This window comes from Protopterus annectens, chromosome 8.part1 (genome assembly GCF_019279795.1).
Source record: "Protopterus annectens isolate FY-2018-M chromosome 8.part1, PAN1.0, whole genome shotgun sequence".
Classification (NCBI taxonomy): Eukaryota; Metazoa; Chordata; order Ceratodontiformes; family Protopteridae; genus Protopterus; species Protopterus annectens.
The window spans coordinates 63,042,100-63,069,272 of NC_056742.1; positions in this window are offsets into that span (position 1 = coordinate 63,042,100).

The following is a 27,173-nucleotide window of genomic DNA, read 5'->3' on the forward strand; positions in this document are numbered from 1 at the left end:
TTTCTTCTTTTGGTCAAATTTCTGCTTTTAGATAAATGCACCATTACCCTACTTCTAGAAAGGGCCAGGAATACTCCTTAATCTCTTAGGATTATTCAGATATTGAATTCTGAACAGACATCCAGTACTAGGGTAACAAATAAGTGCAGAGTGACACAATGTTCTATTAGGGCTACTTCCAAAGGGTCAGAGACCTTTTCAGATCCTGCATTAGCTATCCACAATTTATTCTATTTCTGAGGTTCACACTGTTCCATTTCTGACTCTTGACAAAAATTTCTTTATGAAATTCTAGCTTCATTAAAGGCTTGCAAGGCTTTGGTTAGGGGAACTTTCCAATGAAATCAACAATACAAAAACCATGTTCACCTATGGTTTTTATGTCATATTCTTGAAAATTAACATTACCACGCTCACAGCATGTCTCTAAAGTAGAACTGAATTATCCCTCTTAGAAAATTGTTACATAACTTCTGCAAGAATAATTTCAGAGTTGCATGGCTTATATGCAGTTCCAAACCGTAGGACTCAAGAACCTTTAATAAAACATCATAAATACATCCAATATATTTCCTGTAGTTTTTATGTAATATGAACATCAGTGTAAAAAGCATTAAAAAGTTACAGGGTTATTATGACTTCTGCATACAATCAACCAATAAGTCTTGCCCAGTTAACTTCCTGATGTAACCCATTAAGTTTAGGTGTCCCATAATCTAAACCAATTTCTTTATACTACAATGGTCTCTTAAGCTCTAAAATATTTCCATTATTAATTACACTTTCTAAGATGTTCCTTCAAAGGATGGCATCATTTGCATGACACTGTTTAAAATGTAGTGCAACAAGATTGGATTGTCTGTCTTCCACTTATGTTTATCTTTAATGTGCTCCTATAGTCTCACTCAACATTTCTTTTTAGTTTCACCTGTACAATATAAACTACAGGAGTAGCAGGAAATTAAATGAGCAAGACTGATAGGTTAACTGTATGCTGATGTTATCACCCTGTAGCTGTTTAATGTTGGTTTTACACAAATGTCCAGATGCCTAGAAGGCTTCAGCTGGGGAACTAGAATGGTTTGTGATATTTTAATAAAGGCTCCTGATGCATGTAATTTGGTTTTGAATTATTGAATATATTCATTTGTGAGATATACTTGTTTACAAAACCCTTTTACCTTATTTTTCACAAGGATACTGTCTGTGCATGCTAACCCTTCCACTAAGACAAAGGTAACCATGGAAACAAATCTTAGTTAAGTCTTTTAAATTACTTACATTTTCCCTAACAATTCCAACAGAGGGGGAACAGTCATTAAGTTGTATGCCGACAGACAGCTCAAATACTTTGTGAACAGGAATCAGTCTATAACAAATAAATCTCAAATATTTGTTATTTGCATCATTTTCTTTTAAAATTTGGCTTCCAAAGTGTTCAAGGTCAGTATCTCCAGATGGCTTTCATACTGCATTAAATTTTGCTGTAAGAAATGTAAACTATTATCTGTTGTGCCGATAGCCAGAACTGCAGTTAGGTTATCTGGCACCCTGTGCAGTTTTCTGGTCTGCTCCCCTAGACTGTAATTTGAAAAAGAGAAAAAAAGAGTGTTTCTTTCAAAACTGTAATGCATCACAAAGCACTAAAACCCTGACTGCAAATTCAGTATCATCATTAATTTCTGAATTTTTTGATCTGCGCTTCTGCCTGATTGGCATCTGTGGGCCATACTCCATAGTACTGTAACTATGCCTCTGCCTATACTGCATTTAGGCAAAACAATAGCCATCTTAGGTCTTTTTCAGAAATGCATTCTTAGATGATATTTATGCAGTTACAACATGTGCTTCTCTGAATGTTTTCACATGACATGATATGGTTGATATGATGTTTATGTATTGGTCTGCCTTTGGAGCTATAGTTATCTGAGGTATGCTTTGCCTGATGATCACCCGGGAAGATAAGCTGGGGATTCTGTCCTTCTAGCTACTAGGGATGTGAATTTTCACTGCAGATAAAAAAATGTATGCATTTACCACAAAGGTAAATCTGACTGAGTCAGTACATCTTCACTAACATGTCCACTCTCTTGCGACCAATGTGATGGGAATATTGTTATTGGTTGGTTGTTACTTTGCTTTGCTTTCAAGAAGTCCACCTGAGATTTGGAAAGGAAGCTTAAATGTGAAGCATTATGATTAAGGGGAGGAACTGTAGCATGGAAACATTTCAGTTGCAGAGCTGATTGAAACCCTTCAGTTTCAGTCCTACCAATTAACAGGGATACACCAGCTCAAAACTACCATTATGAAAAAAATCTACAGCTTTTATATGTTCATAGGTTCATAGGTTGGTACTAGGCTATTGGCCCTAGGGCCTACATAAGCCTAGCCAAAAAAGGTACCCTGGCTTTCGCCACCCAAGAAATTTATTTTCCTGTGCCCCTGTCGAGCAGAGCCACAGAAGTGATCCCCAGCATAAATTTCCTATCTCCCATCCAGTCATCAAGATTTTGCTTGAAGAGTGCTAATGAGGAGCTTTGTTTGGTATAAATAGGTAGTTTGTTCCAGAGTATAGGAAGTCTCTGGGACAGGAATCTATCCCACCAGCATTTTCTGTTTATTGTGGTGACAAGGTTTAGGTCCCTAGACCGTGTAGCTCGAGGGATTGGGATTTCTTTAAGTGGAGCATGTCCAACAGCCCTGGGTTTGACATAGCTTTGTATGTTAGGTAGGGATTGCCTCTGAGTAGGTGATATGCAATGGAGTAAAGCTGGAGTTTTTTGAAACGGTCTGTATAGGGCATCTGTTTGAGGCCAGTAATCCTCTTTGTGAGGTATTTCTGTGTCATTTCCAGTTGTTGTAGATGTCTTGTGAGGTACATACCAAAAGGGGAGCTGTATTCTATAATGGGTCTAATGAGTGATAAATAGAAAGGAAAAATTACCTCTTTTTTCCTGGATGAGAAACCTTTTGTGATGAGGTGTACCACATAGAAGGATTTCCTGCCTGCTGTGACAATGTGATTATCAAAGGAGAGACTATTGTCCACCTGTGTACCAAGGTCTCTTATCACACTTTCAGTGTTAAGTAGACTACCACCTATAGTTTAGTGAGTTTATCTATAATTCCAGAGTGAGGGATTGTGTTGAAAGCCTTGGTGAGGTCTAGATAGGCTGTGTGAACCATCTTACCCTCATCTACGGCTTTGGTGACCTCTATAAAGAAGTCTATCAGGTTTAGCAGACATGATCTGCTTTTTACAAACCAGAACTAGGTGGGTTCCAGAGTTTGGAGATTACCAATGTCATTGTTTATAAGTTCCAAGATGATACGTTCTATAGCCTTGCAGATCAGGCTCGCCAGGCTAATGGGGCGGTAGTTCCCGGGGTCCGCGGTGGCTCCCCCTTTGTGGAGTGGGATAACTGTCACTGTGTGCCATTCAGTGGGCACAAAGCCTGAGGTGGGGCTATGATTGAACATGGTACTTAGGTGAGGTGCCAGTTCGTTCTGTAGTTCATGTAGAACGCAGCCTGGGATGTTGTAAGGTCCCATAGATGCTGTGTTCTTGGCTTTGGAGAGTGTGATTTTTACCTATGCAACCGTGATTACAGGAACTTTGCATTCTTCCGGTATAGAGATGGGTCCTTTAGGGGGTGAGAGGGGGGTAAAGTTAGCACTGAACCTATCTGCCAGGATGTTGGTTCTGTATATTTAGTGCCATTGTGCTGTAACTCAGAGCAGATCTGAGTGTTGCCATTGAGATTCTTGACATAGCTATAGAATGCTTTGTGGTTGTCTTTAGAATCAGTGACGATTTTGTTTTTGTAACTAGCTTTGGAGGATTTTATGACAGATCTCAGCTTCTTACTGTGGCTGACCAGGGAGTTCCTTTAATCATAGGATTTTACTCTTTTTTGCAACAGTTTCTTTCTTCTGTTTTAGAGTTTGTTTATGGCAGGGGACCACCAGATTGGCTTCCTTTTTTTGTAGGCTAGCATCTTGGTTCTGTTAGGGATTGCACGAACCATGCACTCATGTAAGTGCTTATAAAGTGCATTTGTGTAGGATTCAGCAGTCATACCTCTATTGTCTGTCTGGATGGATGTCGTGACGTTTGCCACTTCTGTCTTACGAAGCGTGAAGTTGTCTTTGGAGAAATTTTTTACAGTGGTTTCCCTAATGGGGTTGGGGGCGTGGTGTGGATGTTTAGGGTGATTAGCTTGTGATCGGATCTGACCAACGAGGAGCTGACTTCTGGTGTGGAACACCAGTTGCTCATGTTGGTAATAACCAGGTCTAGAATATTGTTGCCCCTGGTGGGGGTGTGGATAAGTTGATTCAAGGTGTTGGAATTTGTGAATTCCAGAAAACGAGCAAAAGAGTTGTTGCATGAGTAGTTTTCCCAGTTAATGGTGGGGTAGTTGAAATCGGCCATTATTAGGGTGTTAGGTTGTACCCTAATATTTTCCAGTGTAGCAAGAAATGAGGAGTGGGAATCCTGGGGCATGATGGGGGATCTGTAGCAAGCTAAAATTTGGATTGCGGTCTTGCCCAGAGTTAGTTGCACTTGGATAATCCATCATGCTGAGCGACTAGCCTGGAGGTGTGGATATCCTTAATCTGGAGCCTTGAACCAGGTCTCTGTCACTGCACACATGTCGATGTTCTCCATTTTAAGGAGTGCCTCGAGTGAGTGCATTTTGAGGTTTGGACTTCTAGCATTGAGTAGCATTACCCTCATATTTTGCTTGCTTGTACCTGTTATAGTGGTAAATTTGTCATTTGAACCTTGCCTAATAAAGGCACTATAGGGGTGGCAAGAGACTTAGCCATTATCCGGAATCCTAAGGGTGATAGCTGCAGGCCATCTCTGGCAAAGCATTGTGGTCTATTGATCATGTTATCCCAGGCAGACAGATACTGGATCCCCTTAGAATGACACCAGAAGCTTAGCCAATTGTTGAAGTCAATCATTTTGTCCTTGTACTGTGGTATCATTCTGAGTGATGGCAGGATGCTACTCAGGGTCATGCCTCCCTGGGCTACAAGATCAGACAGCTCCTCCATGTCTCTTTTCATGTAGTCCAGGGAGGTACATCTCAGGTCATTCACACCAACATGAACAATGACAGAGTTATATTTGTACCTGCTGTGGAGTGACCTGAGTGTGTGGGTTATGTGGCGGATCCTGGCACCTGACAGGCAGCTGATAATAACTTTCTCCTTGTTTAGCCTAGTGAGTGGAACATCAGTGTGCCTGACTATAGAGTCACCTATGACTAGATTGTTGGGTACGTTGTTATGCCTTATGGGCTGTGGTTGAGTGGCACACTGAGTTTGTGGGCTATGTGTCATTTGGTTTGTGTTGGAGGGTGGCAGTTGCTTGCATTTCTACTTTTGAGGTCCCTGTTGCTTGGGCAGATTTTATTGAGAGCCTCTGCAAATGTAGGTGTGTGTTTTGTGTTTCTATGTGTGTGTTTTGGTGGTGCAGGTTTTGAGGGACTATGCGATGAGTGTGGTGTGGTGCAAGTGTTTACCTTCTCCTCTTGACTGTCTAGTCCAGTCTTGGGTGAAGAGAGCTTTGCTTTTAGTTTGGCTATATAAGTGCATCTCTCACAGGTTGTAGTGTTGGGTTATAGGAGGAGAGGGTTGTCTGTGTACATGAAGCAATTGATGCATTGCCCCAAGATGCCCAGATTCATCAGGTAGACAGGAGAAAACACTGGGAGCTGACCCTTAGACATGTCTGGATAGGTGCTTATTTATTAAGTACTAAAAATAGTTTTCCTCTAGACAAGTGAGGAAAGTTGAGTGCTGTAATAATTTGTAGCTTATTTAGTGCTTACAATGAGTTCTGAACAAGTGCTGAGCTCAAAGAAACAGATTTGATTGCTAAAACTAAAAACTGGCTAGTTCTAAGGGAAAATTTCAAGAGCAGACTTTATGGCACCGGGAATAGTTTAAACTTAGCTAAGCGGCGATGCATAAAGTGTTTTTTTTTTTTTTTTTTAGATAAGCTACCTAGTGCTTACCACTCCCACTGATAAGCTAGAATATTATCTTGTAACACAGAAAGGCTTGGGGGCTCAGAAACTTACAAACAGCCCTAGATACAGCAAATCTGTATCTGGACTAGACTACTTGCAGGAAAGGCAGGAAACAAGCTTAGAATTTTTTTTTGTAAAGTGGAAAGGGAGAAAGGAGGAGCAGAAGATAATTCTTTGTTAAGAAACCAAGTGGGCTGGCCTTTTCAAATGTTCTCCCTGTATTAGGTAGAATGAGGTAATGACACTAGACTGGGAGGAGTGTCCCAGATCAAATTTACAGTAGGGGTGGGCAACTGCAAAGCCAAGTATAAGAACAGGATACCAATAGGGAGGGAGGGTGACAAACAAAAATCAGAACAAACAAACCCAAACAGATGCTTAACAAATGTAAAAAATTTCCAGTTAATACCTCACACATAGTGAAACTAGCTAGAAAAGTCTGCAGCAGACAATAAACGTGCTATAAATAACTTATAAAAATAAGGAAAAAAAACAGTATACTTAATGTTATATATCACAGATCAGAGTTTGCTCAGTGCCCTTCCTCCGATTAGCTCAGTGTGAAATGGCAGAAACACTCACAAGTTAACTTCTTAAGTAACAGAAAGTTGAAACCTGAAATGACTTTAAAAAAAGCTCAAAAGAACCAATGAGGTGCTTACTCCATGCCGTCATTCAAGTAACCCCAGTCAGCCAATGACCATAAACACTTCCCTCTCACTGAAATGCAAGAGTGGCTTTGGCTAAACTAAGATGGCCTGGAACATGTGCTCAGACACACAGCCTCTACAAACAAACAACTAGGCCCAAAATACAAGAATGAGTATGGACAATGCTACAACTACCTACCCTACTTAGGTAGAAAAAAAAACTGCAGAAATGTTTATCACAGCAGAAAAGCAGCAGTGAGCCTTTAAATGAAAGTTTTAAACAGATAAAGGAGCACTGACACTCTAGAGAATGCTTTTTGCTCTATTATGTTATTAAGCATGTATGCAGTTTGCTTCAAATCACAACAAAGAAAAGCTAAAGACATGCACAGAAAGAAAGAAAGAAAGCAAGAAAGAAAGAAAGAAAGATAGGTACAATATCAAACATTCTGTTGTATTATGTCAGCAACATCTCAGCCTGCAGTTAAACTGTTCCACTGTGCTGACTGCAATTAACAGTTGCGTAACTGGTAATAGCATAAAACCAGGAAATAATCAGTGATGAAAGGCTAGATCTAGAAATGGGACATCCTTAAAGCATGCATGGCAAAGCCATAGCATGCTCAGTTGGCACCCAGGCCAGGTGCCATCCCCCTGAACCCAAAGTTGAGTCCTCATAATTCCAAAAACTGTAAAAATGAGTTTCTGCTCACCTTTTGTTGCAGTTAATAACATTACGTATGTTTATTTTAAAGACCTTGATATAGGACATAGCAGTTTAAATGAACACTTGTTCTGCACTAGACTCCCATTGGCAACTCTTCTGAGTTAACAATCATGCCACCTAACATCTTGTGCCTGTGATAGCTACTGTCTTCCTTCTGCCGTGGCTATGACACTGAGGTATGGCACTGTAAGGGAGCAATGTGATGCCATGTTAATTTTTCTATGAATTAATTCTCTAAACCACTTCTCAGCTGAGGGGTGTTGTAATACTAAACTGGCTGAAAGGTATATCAGACTTTCCTAACTCCCTGTTACAAAACTATGACAAATAAACTGAAATTACACTTTCCAAACATTAACTATCCAAATTTGCTGCCATGCAACTAAAGCATTCTTACAGTTTGTCTTTGCCACCTTTAACGTCAGTAAAATCTATTAACCACATCTTTATTAAATCTGAGGTCATCCTACATCAGTGTAGGAGGAATACTCTGAAGTACCACAACAAAAATACTCCCATAGTTACTAACAGATTCTTGGATTTTTGAGGATCATGGTTATGATTCTCAAAATTAGAGTCCTTGAAGCCACTCAAATTCTCAGAGATTCTGAAAAAATCTGTCCACTCCAATGTGACCTGAGTCTGCCCCAGGGCCTACACCAAGTGGATCATGCTCGTTTGCTACATTTCCCTTGAGAGGCTTCAACAAAGATATTTGCATGGTTTCTAAAGCACGTTGATTGACTCTTCTCACCATAGTGCAGAAGTGGTTGTTGTTTGGGATTCTTCTGAATTGCTGACCTCCTCATTGTTGTTCAGAGTAATTCTAGCTATACTGTGAAGGGAATACACATCTGACAGTTTTATCCATGATTGCATCCTTTCACTCACTACCCAAAGCTTATCACCATGGTTGAGGGTAGGGTCATTGACTGTCAAATAAAGAAAGAGCTCTGTGTCATAAAAGTTGTTCCTTTACCACAAAATCCCAGAAGCCAGCTGAACAGTTACCACTGCATCCACTCTACTCATAAGTCTTCAATTCCTTCTATACTCTCGCTCATGTAAAAGACAATTAAACTCCTTCAACTAAAGTAAATAATCCCCCTTCTCCTGCAAAAACAATCCTCTCCTTTCCCCTTCTGGGATCATGATATCGTAGTGGAGGGGTCTGCCAGACTAGTGGTCCTTACACCAAAATTATTTGGAGCTTTGTGCTGATAATAGGGTCATCTTTCTTTAGCTGGTCTGACATAAGTGGACAGATATATGGCAATCCAGAAAGTTCCTCATGATTGTTTAGTTTAAGAATTGGAGAACCTCACACCTTCTTTTGCACATCCACAAAATAAACATCATCAGAACTACTAGATTAAACATCCTAAATTTTGCTTCTAACATATTTGGGACATGTTGGAGAGACAGAGATGTTTCATAGAGAATTCCCATTCTCTGGAGCAGGCTCTCCATCCATATGAAGCAGAGTTCCTCCCTACCCTTTTTAAGCACAACTTGGACCAGTGGATGGTAATGAGAAATTCACCCCTGATCTGCCTCCTATGTCTCTAATGGACAGAGGCAGGCAGTAAATCACCAGCTATATGAATCAAATTTGTGGTTCACATTTAGGTTGCATGGTTAGGCTTATTAGAGGCCTAGTGATCGTCAGCCTGTTATACACCTATGAACCTATCACCCTAAGAATATGTATCTTTGCATATAAGGCTTAGTAGTGGTGTTTACAAATGAGAAACTGATGACTATATAATCCCGAATACCCTGGCTGGGATCGGTTGAAAAATGCTATATGGAGCCACCATGTGGGGCCATCACCCGCAAAACAAAACTTAGAGGTCATTTGCAAACTGAATCAATTTGCAGGCAGGAGTCAGATGGATTAAGATGGACAAACCTAAAGAATGGAAATTGTCCCTTTAGGCATAAAATATTTAATTTCTTTCACTGGCAGTTTCCTTGGCCACCTACCCAAATTATATTTTTGAAAACTTAAACCCGCAGTTTGTTACTGGATAAAATGATTGTTCCTGAAAATGACAGACACATCAATTTACTCTTAAAAAGGTGAAATTGCTTTTATTATACTTTAGAATATACTGTGCTAGCATTGTATCAAGCAGCCAAAAAATGCTGGGAGAGAGATAAAAGTATATTAAAGTAAAATACAATGCTATTATAACAAACTTCCCATGTTATTCAGTAGGTTTTCATAACTCTCAGCATCATTTTTCAGTCAGATTTTGTCTTTTCCCATTTCTAACTAAGAAGGTAGAAAAATGTCTTCTATATTTCTTTCAAATGCCCCATCACTTGATAGAGCCATAAGTTAAAAGCCTCAGGGTATTTGACAGTGAAATATTCATTCTGATAAACTAGTGCTAACTCCTTGTGTATGCAGTGTGCCATCTCCCAGGAGTGGCTCTGCCATTGCAGGCACTCTTCCAAAACTGAGCTTGTTGTCTTTTAGTACCGCTCAGGAGAATTATCTGAACATGTCTCAGCTGACTTCAGTCAAAAGTAAGATGCCGTCCTACCTTGCTGAATTTTTCAGACTAGCAAATTAAATAATATATATTTTATATAATGTGAACGATTTTGTGTTTGTTTTATGAACATCCAGTACTTGTTTAGTAGTAGATGTCTTATCGGTTTAATTATTTATGTAAGTTATGGATGTCTGAATGGCACAAATTAATGACTGTACTGAAAGAGGGGAACATGCTCATGTGATTAAGAAATATAACTTCAAAAGACTGGCTGGTGTCATAGAAACACATGAAAATCAGATATAACTGGAATACAAGTAATCATGCTGCTAGTGATGGGACTATGCATATAATAGTTCTAAAAAGTTATACCATGGCCTGTTATCTCCTCAGCTTCATCAGTTCCATTTTTGTGTGCAGTAATATATAGAATCCTTGAAGTAGTCTAAAAGAATTGCTTCCATATTTAGCTTCCAAATAGAGCAGAGTAATATTCATGGATTAAATAATGCTAAGGTCATCCTGATAAGAGAAAACTAGTCAATAAAAATTTTACAATATCTAAATAACTTTGCTTCAGAGCTTTAATGCAACATAGATACAAGATTATGTATGTCACTTTTCATCCTTTCATTTGCCACTGCATAAAACAATTGTGCTGAACCAAATACAATACAAATGGATAACATCAGAACAGTTTAAAAACTCCCCTAGTAGAATCAACTTAGTTTACCTAGCTGTACTCAGCACATTGACTGCATTGACACAGAATTATATAAAAGTTCCTCCCATGTAGACATTTTCCTAGAATGTCTTACAGCTTAGTACTGTTCTCACCTTTGGTTCTGGAACACCAGAGAGCTGTGGGTTCTAGTCCCACTTCAGATGATTGGATTTCTGATACTGCAGTGTCACATTAGGGGAGTGCTGCACTCATGACTTTTAATTTCTCCAAGTCTTTTGGGTTTCTAATACCATGACGGGAATGGACCCCATTCCTAAGTCAAAGTACAATTAAAGTTCATGAGATTAGTATTGTTCTACTCTTTGATGTTAGTCAAAAGTGCTCTTCGCAGCACCCGCAATGTGCCCAGTAATGACTCCTTTTTCAATTCGTACGGTGTCACATGAATTGGTAATATATCTAAATATGATTGTAAATTCTTTTTTATAAGACCAGTTGCTCCTACTACTATTGGAACTGTCCTGGTATATTTTTTCCACATGGCTCTCGTTTCTGCCTACAGATCAAGGTATTTTATGACTTTGTGTCTGTCTGTACGCAAGATAATGTAGTCACTAGGTGACTGTGCGATCCTTTAGATGAGATGTTAAATCAAAGTCGCATTCATTTGAGTTGGTGGTAACTCAGATGGATGTAATAGCTTCTATAGCACCTATCAAAAAGGGTTCCCTGATGCCCTGGCCAAATTTCCCCAAGCAGTAGAAATACCACCACAAGTCTCCCTTAACAAGATGCCAATAGTTTAGTGGGAATAATCCTGTCAAAAAAGGATGTATTGGTTAGTTAGATAGATAGATAGATAGATAGATAGATAGATAGATAGATAGATAGATAGATAGATACATAGATACATAGATAGATGAAAAAATTTTCTTAGAAGCAGTTAAGCCTGATGACACAACAGTAAGAACAAAAGCAATTACCAGTCTGTATAACCTTTCAAAATCTGGGATCATTGATGTTGCCTTTGAGAGAGCAAACATTTAATAGTACTTTGTATTAAGAATAAATGACCGATGCACAATGTCTACCTATAGAAAGTACTAGTGTATATGACAATGTACACATGCCAACATGTGTTTATTTTTATAGATAAAAAAATGAACACTTCTGCAATGCTTCCATAATATCTGATATGCTTATGAAAATGTTGTTGTGTCTTTCGGCTTTTCCCGGTTAGGGGTCGCCACAATGTAACTCCGATCCACTAATGATTGGTAGTTGATTTTTACGTGTCGAGTTACCAGCCCTGATGCACAACCTTCAATGAAGGTACGCCCATTCATGCATGTCTCCATGCAGAATACGCTCTAGCTGAGAATCGAACCGGACAGCGTCTTATTGTGAGGTGACAACGCTACCGCAGCACCACCACTGTGGGTGATATGCTTATGAAAATACATTTGCATTTTAAGTTGTCAAGTATCAGTAATGACATACATTTAAAAAAAAAAGCATGCATTCTTCTTCATGAAGTAAAGAACTTAAAATGACCATTTATAAAGGAACACTATTAAATAATAAGATGCTTTTGGTCCAGGGAACACCAGACAACAGTAATTCTCTGTGCCTTGATCTATATCTGTAGGGATCTACTGGTTTTCTCTTCCTTCATCATGATGAATTATACAACGTAGCAAGGTCTTTTATTTGCATAAATTGAAGAATGATTTTTTTAACAGTTGTGCGAAAGATGGCACATGCACAACACTTCATCCACATGATGTTTTGACATACAATAGTAACTGTTACATCTTTCTTCAACATCTTGCAAGTGTGTAGTGTCTCTTTACACTGCTGGTGTTGAAGCCATACTTTAGGAATTTGCATGACGTTTTCTCTTGTTATCTAATGGCATATAGTGGCATGGGGTGACGCACATATTGTCTGGCAGGTAGCACTGGGGGTTAAAGGCCAGAGGTCTTAACAAGCTGCTTACTGTTGTTCAGAGTTTGATTCCCACAGTTTCCTTTTGCCTACTGTGTGATGTTGAGCAAGCTGTTATATTAAACGATGCTTGCAGACTGAGTCTGGAAATGATCCATATGGATCAGTAATCTATCCCACTAAATAAATACAAATAATTCTATGTATCAAAAGTACAAGAACCCCAATTCCTGCAATAAATGGACCAAACTGAACAAAATAAAGTAAAAATCCAAGAAAAAGTATGGTACAAAACACGGCCAGAATAACAACAACCAGTAGTTTATTTCACATAAAACAGGTAAGCATTTTCACGAGTAACAGTCAGACCTTATACATAAAGCTAAAACATACTGCCTGATTTAAAATCACTTAACTGCCAGTACACTCTACTAGAGCAATCACATGACCTGAGCTGATACAAATTAACTAACTTTAAGAAACATATTACTAAATAACATTATTGCAATATTCAGAAACACTCAACTGTCTGTACAAACTACAAAACATGCTCTGAATTGCTACATGTTGGATACAAAGTTTAACAACTAATGCAAGTTACTTCTTAGGAAAACATTAAATGTGCAAGATCGATTAACTACTTGTGCAAACTACACAGCATGATCTAATCTGCTGTACATTAGATAAAAAAATTACTGCACTGATACAAATAATTGAATCACGCTGTTTCCATGATCAAAAATCACCCAATTACCTATGCAAACTTCAGAATAATCAAAATCTACACAATGGATGAATAAAAAAAGGGGTGTGGGTAGGAAAGGAGAAAAGAAGGAGAAAATTCCTGCAAGCAATTTCAATAACTGTAGCATTGTTCACTCCTGAAATAGCTGAAAAAATGTATATTCATAAAACATCATACATACAAATATATAAAAAAAATCAACTTGCATATCTCAATATGTAGTAATGTAAATATATCCAGGAACATTCTAATATAAAAAATGCATATTACTACTAATCTACCATTCATTTATACAATGGCCTTGCTTTCAGTATTGGTCTCAACAGAACTACTCCATTTAGACCTGGCCATACATCAGCTCGAAGCCTAAATATCCATTTTGTTTCTGTAACCTCTGTGTGATTTCTCAGATCACCCAAACACTGACCCTGTGTCACCCTGTCAATGACCATGAACCTGAAGATATGTTCATTACTAGTATTTGCTATGTGTTTAACTAGCACATTATTAATATTTTTGGTTCTAATGTTGTATAGGTGTTCTCGAATATGGTCCCTCAGGAGTCTGTTAATTTTGCCTATATAAAAACAGCTGCAAAATGTGCAATGAGCCAAATAAATCATAGCTGTTCTATTGCAATCTGCATTAACATGAAATGTATATTTTCTCCCATTATTGCGGAGGACAAAACAACCACTCGAATCTATATGTTCACAATAAATACATTTCCCACAATAAGGCGTTTCTGTGTCCATTGTCATCTACTCCTACCTCTTTGTATCCACATAGGCATCCTTTTAACTGATTTCTTATTTTTGCACTTGAAGGTGGGTTTCTCACCTACTATATTTCTAATATTTTCATCCATTTTTAATACATTCCAATTCTTAACAGATTATACTAGTAATGAACATACCTTCAAGTTCATGGGCATTGACAGGGTGACATAGGGTCAGCGTTTGGGTGATTTGAGAAATCACACAGAGGTTACAAACAAAATGGATATTCAGGCTTCGAGCTGATGTATGGCCAGGTCTAAATTCAAAAGTTCCATTGAGACCAATACTGAAAGTAAGGCCATTGTATAAATGAATGGCAGAGCAGTAGTAATATGCATTTTTTATATTAGAATGTTCCTGGATATATTTACTTTGCTGCATATTGAGATATCTAAGTTGATTTTTATATATTTGTCTGTATGTATGATGTTTTATGAACATACATTTTTTCTGCTGTTTCAGGAGAGAACAATGCAGGAATTGCCTCCTTCTTTTCTCCTTTCCTACTCCCCCCACCCCTTTTTATTCATCTGCTGTGTAGCTTTTGTTTATTCTGAAGTTTGCATAGGTAACTGGGTGATTTTTGAACATGGAAACAACATGATTTAATTATTTGTATCAGTGCAGTAATGTTTATCTAATGTGCAGCAGATTAGAGCATGCTTTGTAGTTCGCACAAGTAGTTGAGCGATCTTGCACATTTAATATGTTTTCCTAAGAAGTAACTTGCATTAGTTGTGAAACTTTGTATCTAGCATGTAGCAATTCAGAACATGTTTTGCAGTTTGTACAAACAGCTGAGTGCTTCTGAATATTGCAACAATGTTATTTAGTAATATGTTTCTTTAAGTTAGTTAATTTGTATCAGCTCAGGTCATGTGATCACTCTAGCACAGTGTACTGGCAGATAAGTGATTTTAAATCAGGCAGTATGTTTTAGCGTTTAAATAAGGTCTGAAGAAGCAAGTCTGTTACTCATGAAAGCACTTACCTGTTTTATGTGAAATAAACTACTGGTTGCTGTTATTCTGGCCGTATTTTGGACCGTACGTTTTCTTGGACTTTTAAATAATTCCATGTGTTTTACTTTCTAATATATTTGACACCTTCACAGATTGACAGAGTATAGAATATAGGTAAGCATTACAGCCTCCATTTAAGAACTTTGTCTAGTGGTCTCTCTGAAGATGAGGAAAAATGAAAATAAAACTGATCAGTTTCAAAATTTTTAAGAGTTTCATTTATGATAGGTACTTACCAGTACCCAATCTTTCATTGTTATATTGCAAAAAAACACTCTTACATTTTTCCTAGAAGTACAAAGCAATGTTTTACTGGCATGAGCTTTGAGGTTGCACTGCTTTAAACTAAGGAATATTTAATATAAATATAATGACTTGCAGGATCATTTTTTCCAGGAAAAAAGTTGAAGTTAATTCATTCAGAACCAGGCCTAAACAAAAGTGACCTTTGTCATACATTTCAGTCAGTTTTTCAAGATGAGTGTAGTTGGGAGCTAATTTTAGTTACTATTCATAACTTGTCTATGGCTCAAAATATTGTTGTCAGGTATTCAGCAAAATGTCTTTTGAAAAATAATACATGATCTCTGCACATATCACTGCACAGTTCTGTACTGAAAGGTGATCTCTCATGCCAACTGCAAAATTGCCCTTTTGAAAAGAAAGCAGCATTGCCTGTGGCATATATCCCATGGGGTCACATTCAGGTAATTGCACTGAAAATCTTTAACAAAAAAAAAAAAAAAAAGGGCAGAAAAAAATGCCTTTATAGCATTCAGTTGTTTCTTTAACAGTTTGCATTTTTAACTTCTATATTAATATGTGAACATGTATGCCATTTTTGCTAAATAGGATCAGAGGTAACTACAAGGCTAGCTGCCCTTTTTTGAGCCACTTTAACCCTAGCCAATTTCTCCCTTCAAATGTGCAAAATAAATCCCTGTACCTTCTGGAGGAGATCCAAGTCAAAGAAAGTTGATGATAAAATCATGTATGTGATGGTATTTAATACACTTTTGTGTAAAAGACATTTGGACAACAAATTAAATTCTGATTGTGAAATATTCTATGGAACCATCTGGCATAATGGGGGACAATGAGCTGTACTTTATTTTTCCTATTTTTGTTTAAGAATATGCAGAAAAACAAAAACATGTGCAATTTTATGTTTTTCCCCTGTCTTACATGTATTGCTATTTTGCTGAGTATATTTTTGTTTCATAGCATTTTGAGATTGCTAAAGTTAATTTACTTTTTCTGAAATAATTGGCATGACTTATGTTCTGGGGAGATCAAGGGTGGTATTCATATTGACCAGAGTTAATACACCCTTGGATAGCTCAGTTTTTTTAAGATATAGTTTAAACTAAGTATTTTCTACAGTATTTGTAACAATAGAATTTTTTTAGTTTTGCTTTAAATAAAGGGCTCATTTTCTGTTCAGTAATTGCATTGGCATCTTTTACATCCATTAAAATTACTGTGTACACATGCAGAAGGGGTTTCAGTTTAATGTTTTGTCTGACGTGTAAGTACCTCAGGAGTGCAGCACCATACTTATATGATTATTGAGCTAAGTTATAACAAGGCAGTTTGCCACCCCAACAAACACACATTGTACCCCTGTAATGTCTTATAAGCTATCTCAATCACATAATAAGCTGTTGTTTTTTTTTTGGTTACAACACGTTATTAGGTTGTTATATTAATAATACTGTAAGTTATCTGTGCAGTCATTAAGCAATTCCTTAATGAGCAAAGAACATATTTTTATTAATTTAGCAGCCTAATAACTCATTGCTACCTTTACAAAAGAACAGTTTGACAGTTTAAAAGCTGTCATTATACAATGAATTTCAATTACAAACAGCACAAACAGCTTACAGTTGCCTTCAGGAAGAAGAAAAAAAAAACACAGTTGACAGCTGTCCACAAGTTGTTGCAAGGGAGATTGCTTAATGACAGCTTGCAAGCCATCAAACACTTTGCTTTGATATAAAAAAGGCACCCTGTAGAAGTCTATTACTCAGCCATAACCTCAGCTTCTATGGCTCTGATGTGGAAATAGAATATACAACTTTCTGATTTTCCTGGAATCAGAGCATCTAATGAGTGCATTAGCTGTTAAGGTAGTGTTTGATATTACTAAAAAATGCCTCATCAGTACGGTCAATTGTTAATATTTTAAAATCCAGCTGAATTGTCACCAGCTCAGGCTTACTTCTGTTTAACATCATCAGCAGGATAGAACAGCCACACCACACATGGCACCAGTGTCAATACAAGCAGTTAGACTAGAACCTAAATAGTTCTGACCACCTCAGCATTAAAACTGAGGCTGGGCTTCATTGGCAATTAGGACATGGCACAACAGTTATTACCAGTTATGCAAAGGGTACAACGATTCAAAAGCATTGGGTAATACTTGCCTTCTATGCTGTCAGCTGCCTGGAAAACAAACTCTTGAATATTAACACTGCAAAACTGAGCAGCACTCATCTATGAATCCTGCTCTGTGTAAGCTACCCGCTGAGCTATTAAAATTGATATATGGCAAGGAAATGTGGACCATAATGACTAAATATCTGTAATTCAGTGAGCATACACTCTGCTTGGTGAATAGACCTTTGAAGTTTTTTGGATATGTCCTTAGGCATTATTAACATGTTTAAGCTATTCCTTAATGTAAAAGTTATGTTTTCAATTTCTGAGAAAAACTACTTAATCTCTATAATTAGTTATCTAAATGACCTTCCTAACTTTTGACTGAAAGTTAATCATACAAAGAGCATCAGCAGCAACTCATGTCAGTCACTCTACAAAATCACAAACATGACAATGTCAAAATAGAATGCTTAAATAAAAACTGTTGCATGGCTCAGCATGTGTGGCACTAAGGCTGAATGTTGCATGACTCAGCATGTGTGCCACTAAGGCTGAATATTCCAGCCTTTACCCAGCAACTGATTGCTAGCATAGTAGTACATGCTTTGCTTGGTAGAGTTGTTAACAGAGGTTTGAGCCTGTGTCTCAATTACATTTTCTAACATTTTTGGACACACACTCCCATTTGATAACCTGATTGCCATTTATTTATTTTTTTATATATTTCTGACATGGTTTACTTCTTTATTTCATGGTTTTATGATTTTATTTTCCTGTGTTTGGTTGGACTTTAGGTTTTAAATGTATCAATTTCCAGGGGTAGTATTTGTGCTGAGACTGATGTATATGGCTGTACTGTTCAGTCTTATCTACCTAAAGCTTTTTAACATTATCACATTTGTGATTTTGGAGATCTGCCGTCATAACTTGTTGACACTCTTTGTGATTTACTTTGAGTCCAAGCAACATGCTTCAATCAAATGTTAAGAAGCCCTGTAAAGTTACTTGTAATATCACAAGCATCAAAGCCAGAGCTGTAGTTAGCTGATCTGGAGCCCTGTGTAGATCCACACATTGGTACCCTCTCAACCCAAAGTTAAGTAGCCAAAAAAAGTCTTCTGAAAGTTGAAGAACCTTTTCTGCTTCTGCAGTTCTATCACATGCACACCACACACTAAGTACTTCAACTAACCCTTAAGTGCAGTGTTGTCATTCCTAAATCATTACTAATATTGCACTCCCATGTCATCATCACCTGCCAATTGTGCCACGTGAGAGCTTGTGCACAGGGCAGCTACCCCCTTGGTCCAAACCAAATTACAGTTCTGGTCCAAATAGATTCAGCTCCTACTTATACAGTGAAGTTCTAGTCACACATGGAAAAGTGTCTAGACCTGGTGATTTATTTATTTTGTTTATTTACTGTGTTTATTTTCTGGGTAGAGGGCTGATCCACAAGAAACCCATTTCAACCACAGCCTGGGCATGTTTACATGCAAGGAAGTATGCAGTAAAGTAGTAATGATATACTGATATCATTCACAGCACAAAAGAAAAAAATAAAATCTGTTTATACAGTGGTGTGGTATTTACAGAGCAAAGTAACCACTAGAACCAAATATACTGGGAAGTTTAAAAACACACTACACTGATGATCTGCTAGTATCAGTAAATGATGTAACAAAAAAATGAAGAAAAACTTCTAATGTTCTGCAGCAAAACAAAATCTGCCAAAATTAAGCACTTCCAAATGGTTCAGTAAAGCACTAAAAGACCCTAATAGGAAAAACAAAGACAAACACGAGCTAGAACTAACAGGTGTAGCAAGGGTTAAGTATAACTTATTTAATTTTGCCAGAAAGCCGATAAATAATACATAGCAGTGTTCTGGTAGTGTTCTGAACTAACTCAAAGTGGAACTGTACACTTTGATCAAAAAACATAGCAAATAATAAGTTGCAGATAAGTTTAGTGAAAACTTCGCCCAGAAAAAAAGTCATTAATATCCCTCAAATACAAGAATGCCTGACATTATGTAGGATCTTAAGGGAACATGTCCTAACCATGTTCTCAAAAGCCAGAAGTAACCCTTTAGTGGGACCATACAACATACTTGGTTGCATAATGAATAGCTCTAGACATGCTCTATTAAAACCCATCCTAAATTTGTTTAACTTAAGCCTAATCACATAGTGTGCCTTTGAAGTATGGAAAACTGCTGTCATGATGCACATTTATAAAGGCATGCCTATTACAGACCCCTGGAACTATAGACCTATCACTCAAACTACTCTAATCCACAAAGTCATATAAAATATCATTAGCCTTCCTAAACTGTGATATAAACATATCATCCCTCAACCATCAACATTGTTCAGTTATGTCAAAGAGAGATTTTTAATAAACTTAATTAACTTATTTTTGAAAGTCATTTAAGCAATGGACAGTGGTCACTCACTCCTCACAACTTAAATGGAGTAGGCCGAGGCCTTCAACACTACAGAGTTGACACCTAAATGTTGTTCAGTACATGGTTAGAAAAATATCAAACTGATTAAAAGTTTGAATTAACATACTTACAGTAGCATGTACTATCTTGCAAAGTAAAAGAGGTAAATAACAGTGTACTTCAGATTTTGGACCTCTGTTATTTGCCATATACGTCTTTGACCTCCAAACCATAATTCCAGCTATGTGACTATCGAAGTTTGTGGAAGACTGCAATGTGGCAACACTGTGGCAAAAACTAAGCCACACCAACTAGTGTTATACTTAAAATGTGCTAAAATTAAATGCAAAATATGTGACATTATCACATTTTGCAAATAATTATCAGTCCAGCTTGTAAAGTAGCTAACACTACTTTCAGAATGGATACTGCAATCAAGGATTTTGGAACTAGAGTGAAAAATTCTCTCTCTTTTGATGACCATGTAGCAAAAGTAGTCACGAAATCCTTCTATTTAGTGCCACAGATAACTAAAAGCATCTCATTAAAGTAAAAAAAAGTTCTCATTCTGTTTTGCTCTGCTCAATTAGATCAAATATTGAGTACAATTCTGCTTTTGGTGTGTACTGATCCATATACATCACACAGCTAAAAGGACCCCAATATTTCTTCAACAAAAAGCACTAAAAACCCTCAACTGTTATGACAAACTTGAAGTGTTGTTCCTGTACTCTGTCTCCTATAAACTTTCATGTAATGATCTGCGAATTTCCTTTCCTTAACGGACCTAACACTTCTTGATCAATATATCTCTGAAAGACAAACAACTTTATTAATACTAGTGTTATGAATTTCAACCTTCATCAAGCTCTAACTAAAACATGCATGAGGGATAGATTTATTACACACTGTTTATATCACCTCTGAACTAGACTGCCCTTATATCTTAAATAAAGGAAGACCCTGAGTGAGTGAATGGGTATTGGTACGGTCCTCCCTTGCATTGCCAACTTTGACCTTATGGATGCAGGAGGTATACCATGAGGAGGTGGGCACTGGCAAAGTGCAAATGGTCTCATGACTTATCTGCCTCATAATTCCTGTGATGCTATTATCCTACAATCTGTGATTGTTTACAGTCCCATTGGAATGCCTGGATATTCTCCATGAATATCCTTTTGAAGTAATACACACCTCCTTTCATAACTTTTGCCTTAGACAGTCTCTCACAAAGAGCAGGTATGACAGACTCTCTATTTTTACACTTTATATATTCACAACATAAAATTTTCATCAGTATGCTATTACAGTACCTTTATGCCTCCCAGTAATAAATTCACATTTTGCATATCCTTTAGTAGACAGCTTTTGATAAAAATGTAGCTTTGTAATCAGCAATCTTTTGTTTTATAAACTTTGTTCAAAGTCCCATTGTAGCACTTGATTTTGCCAAAAAAACATGACCTGACACCTGACTGACGTCCAAGTGGCAAATGATTGCAGTAACCTGTGAAGATAAGAATATAGACATATAATAATAGTAAAAAAAGCATGCTACAAAATCACACTTTCAATTGTGTATTGATTTACTGCCAGCTTTCAATGATGGCTCATCACATGGAACTTTTCAATGCTATGTATGTGGAGACATGCTGCACTCATCTAGTTACTGTAGTTGGTAATGATTTCTTAAATTGCATACTTTTCATAAATAAATGAAATAAGTAATGCAATGGGCAGCTTACTACAACCAGTAACATCTAGAAAAGTTTTGAGTAGACTTAAGAATCTATACAGTTCATATGTTAGGGACCTTATAAAATTTCTTAAGTAAAAGATACAATATGAACAAGCAATGTTACTGTACTATGATGTGGTGTGTAATCAGTGACATGACTTATGAATCAGGATATAGCCACGTTTATACTTTTATTTATTTGTTGCCATATTGCTAAGCAGACTTATAATCCTGACTTCTGGCTTAAATGACAGAACTAATGGTCTTCAAATGTTGCATCTACTTTGTGGACACTTCCATAATGTTGGGGTACAGCTTGCATTGCTACTGTCCAGTAAGGCAAATGGCATTGACAGAGGCATGTTCAAGCCAGCACTGGACACAGAGATGAAAGTCAGAGGATGCCTTCATTCAACCACTAAGGAAGACATTTAATTTTTCTCACTCTATAGTTTGGGAAGAGCAATATCCACACAGCAGATCTTCACATAATACACATCCAAACATTTACCTTCTAAAAGTAGCCGCCAGTCCCATACAAAACCCTTGGTCTGCAAAAGTGGTTGATTAAAGTGATTAGTTAAGCAAAGGTTTACTATTCTAAGTTCTTATTCCTGAGTAAGAGACATTTTCATTGTCTCTGCTCCTTTTTCTTTCCATCTGGCTCACCACCAGTGTTTTATACCATTTTATTCTGCAGCTGAATTACTTGGTTAACACCCTTTCTCTCACATTCATTGTGGAAATAACATGCATGTTTCCTCAGTAGTGATGGATGACCTAAAGAAATATTGTTTTACTCTTACAGATTTATTTATTTATATTTTATTTTATTCTCACTGCCAGCCACAAACTTCAGGTCCCCTAATGTCAGTTCCATCCTTACATTTTATGAGGCACAGGCCAGATATAGGAGACAAAAATCTAGCATACTGTAAAATTCTGGACAGGTGAAAGGTATGCTACTCATTCTGATGTGCTAGGCCTACATCACAATGGGGTATGCTGGGAGGGAAATGTCAGCACCTCTGTGTTGATGCATTTCTCAGTTGTCTACCCCTATATACTGCAGCTCTGGGTTAATTCGCCAGTGTCTATACTGTACCCAAGTGCCCCAGCATGATCCTACAAGATCCCTCCTGGAGTCATAGTCAGCACCATACCCAGTATATGAATGGAGTTGGCAGAGTATTGAGTTACTTTACATGAAAATGTTACTATGCCATTCAGTAGGTCACTTCATATTCATAATTAACAAACTAGTTCCTCCTTTCCTAATTTCCATGTAATCCCTACTAGTTAACATACATGTACAGCATCAGAACTCCAAAGATAAGCTTTGTAATTAAAAGACATGAAGCTACTTTTTTAGTTATTTTGGTTGGCAGCAGTAAATAAACCATGTGCAGATATACTACTTGTTCTACAAGTCCTCATGTCCAGTGTCACTGTACAAGTCCAGCTCTTCCTGCAGCTTACCGGATTGTTAGTAAAATGAATAAGTGGCATCAGTAGCAATGTATGTAGTTTTCAGTGATAAAGAAGTCTTCAGTATGAACAAAATATTTCAATAGACAGTGTAAACAAAAGATTGTGTATTTATCTTTTGGATATTAAAAAATCAGTATGACAATTCCTTTGTGAGTAAAGATAGATTTTACTTTTATTTAATTCTGTAATTATTTTGCATCATAATTATAGCATTGAGCAGAACCACTTGCCCTTGCAGGTATTCTGAAGAAGGATGCATTACATCATCTGTGATGCTCAACACCATTTTATCATTAAAAAAAAAAAAAGATCTGTGTTGCATTTTGCCTAGTCTGAACTCAGTGCTAACATAGGATGTATAGAACTTCTGTAGACTGTGCAGTAATGTTTCGGAGTAGGCTGTTTGAGGTTCTGGACATCTGTGTCTAGCCTACTAGAGAATCCAGCATTGTATATCTCAAGTCTATCATGGCACACTATCTATGACCTCAACCTCATTCAACATACGCCCTGTCTCAAGAATGCAAGTCACCATTATCAGAATCATATGGTAAAATGCTTACCACCTGTGATTCAAAATTTGAGTTTACTAAGAGAACACCACAGACAAAGTTGCACTATTTATTTATTTCAGATGAAATTCAGCTTTTCTTTTAAGCAATCCTATTTAGTTTGACCATTTTTTTCAAGTATGCAAGTATATTTTATAGCCACTATGAAAAATGTGGCATGCATGCTGAAAAAATTCCATAGTTTTTGTTAAACAAATGTCATGGCATTTTTTTACTATCATGGGGACTACAGTCATCTCAAGCCAGTGAGACATGACTGCAGCAACCCTTTATACTGCCCTGCAGTATTAACATTGTAATCTGAACCTAAGTACCTTTTGTTGGGTTAGAACCCTGAGCCCTCTAATATCACAGCATCGCTGCTGAGCATCAGTCCTGCTAAATCACTGACAACACAGTGCCATCAATTAATACATAAGAACAAATAATATGAATTATTAAAATATTGTTTTGTTTGTGCTAGCAAAAATCCCATCAGCAAGTAAGATTTCAACAATCAAAAAACTTGAGCTATGGCCACTTCCTTCAAGAAGCTTTTCAGAAAATAAATGGATATTGCACTAGAAAGGTGTAATTAACCAACCTACATGCATATACACATACATATAGGATGATACAATGTTACTTATGAAAGGAAACACTGTTTATAATATCTGGAGCTACATTTTGTTTAAGGAGCAGTGAAACCATATAACATTCATGTGTTGCATATTGTCTGAAATACTAATAACAGCATTACATGCTTATTCACTTTTCAAACATGCACAGGCATGTACAAGGCCAGTGTCAGAATACTCATTTTGATAAGCTAGAGAAGGGTAAAATATACTACAAAGGATATAATGCATTATTTTCATTAATTGCACTAGGAAGATTTTAAGCCATTTAATATTTAATTAAGAACACATGATTTCTTACTTAACATTAGTTAAATGAATGTTCAACATACAAATACATTTTGAGAAAAGGTTAGCACTTCAAGAGGACATTAGCAGTACATTTGTTTTGTATCTGGTAGTTTTGCATAGGCCATGGACAGTACAAATTTAAAGCAGCTATTAAAGTTTCATTAGAAAATGCCACATCAATTTATGTCTCTTCAAATAATAATGACTTCTTTAATTTTTTAATGCAAAGAATGTTCACTTCTTCAGAATTCATCTAGTGTTTATCATTTTATGCTATGTGTTTCAGATGTGTTGACTCAAAAATTATTTTTCCTTTAGAGGAGAGAATATATGTAAATAAAAGGAAATGTACCATTAAACAAAGCTGTAGCCACATTCATTTTTAGTATCTTGTCTCTGTATTCAGACACCAGGCACATACATAGTTAAGTAATTATTAGTCTGTATAAACAATAATGTGTTAGATTCAGTATGTGATATGACCAATGTCTTTACTTAAGTACATTGAATTTGTCTGGCTCCACACCTGTCCAGTACATTTCCCCAGGTGCATAGTATAATATACTACATCAGGACTTTTAGCATGAATTTGTTGAACCAATCATGTGTCGTTTTTGCATTGGTGGTTTCAGCTGATGTCATTTTAACAACGTGAAATTATAACCAAAATGGATATTTCAGGTCAAAAGTGCCTCTAAAAGAGTATATAGATACATTTCCGTCAATAAATCTGCCCTCTTTGTGCCCTGACACAGCCATGCAACCCCCAATGATTGACATTTTTACCACTAAATTATAAAATGTCTGTCTCTAGAAGAAATGTCTCCATTCCAAAATTAGCTAACCATCAGCATAACATAAAATAACCTGTACATGGTGTCATTTCACAAGAATATTGATTCTCACAGACTTACTGGATTAAATCCTGGTTTCCCATAAAGGGAGTAGCCGCTATGTCTTCTTTGGTCGACAGAGAAATATATAAAACCATATATATTGGTACATTTAAGCTTGATTGCAGAGCTCAAATGAGCATAATACTATTTCATATTAGTAAAAAGCTGTATGAAATGGAAGAGATACAGCGTAAAAGGAGCCAAAGAGATAAACAAATTGAAAGTCAGAAGAGATTCAAGGAATAACAGCAGCATAGCCTTTAAAATATTTTTTTTCAAATAGCAAACTGCTTTGTTAACAAATTGCAATATTTTCATTTCTTATTTATGAAAGTGTTTACAATATTGTATTGGATTAAAAATATACAAATGACACAGAATCCTAACATTTTCTGCATTTAAATTTGAAAAAAAATATTTATAAAAGTAAATAATGCTGACAGATTATATAAGTCATACTTCATTTCATTGGTCAATCACCATGTGAACACTTTACAATACTACTCCCATTTAAGTAAGCATTAGTACAGCCCGCTGACAATGGCATATTAAAAGTAATCATAAATGAACAGTGCCTAATAACAGGTGACAGGTTATCTTGGCTTTAAGTGTGCAGTTAAATCCTACAAAATTGTATGCATGTATTAATTCAGAAGGGATGTAATGTTTAACAAATGAATGTTATTACTTTGTTTGTCAGACAAGGGTGATTTATTTAAGGTTGCATTAAAAGATTAAGCATGACACCCTTTGTTTGAAAGCAAATAGTTGTTTTGTTTTAAGGTGTAAGATTATACAAAACATTTGAATTATTCGGATAAAACAATTCATCAAAATGAGCTGGCTTTTCTAAAAGTGAAAAGTTAACATAAAGCGAAAGAGAAATCTTTGTAAATGCAATTTTCTGAAAAGAAGGACAACTGAATTCAAACAACCCATCTTTAGCTATGCTTAACTGCTACATGCTTATTTTCTGTTGCATATATCAAATAATGCAGATCTATAAAACAAAATTGTAGCTAGAAGAAATTGCAGCCAGGGGTCCATAACTCTCTGTATTTACATGTTGCAGCCATTGGGAAAGTAGCTTTGTTTCTTTGTGTTGCACTGATTGTTATCCTCATTTAATGGCTTGTTAAATTATGTTTTGTGCTATTAATACAAGATCTCAGCAAATTGCTAACTAGAAACTGTATGTGATGCTGATGGTTGGTTATTCTTGGAGTATAGGCATTTCAGAAAGGTATGGATATTCCTTGTTTAGTGTAAGACATTTTCTTTTCCTCCAAGGCCTAACATTTAAAAATAAAACATTATGAGAACCTATCTCCTTTATATAATTTTACAATTTACTCTTTAAAAACTATTGTATAGCTAAAACTTGAATTTAAGTTTTTTGAATTCAGATATGTAGGTCAATAAAGTAGCTTCCTAGTAAGCCAGATTTGTGTACCTCATTCAGGAAAGTTTTCCTAAATATTTTAAACAGCAACTGCCTTACAGTCTGGATTTTTGTCATTATATTACTTCCATTTCTCTAATATTAAATATTCATATTTGCAACATATTCATTAAGTTGGAGTTAATCATACACAACTGCCCCTTCAGTACTTATGTTTCTCTCT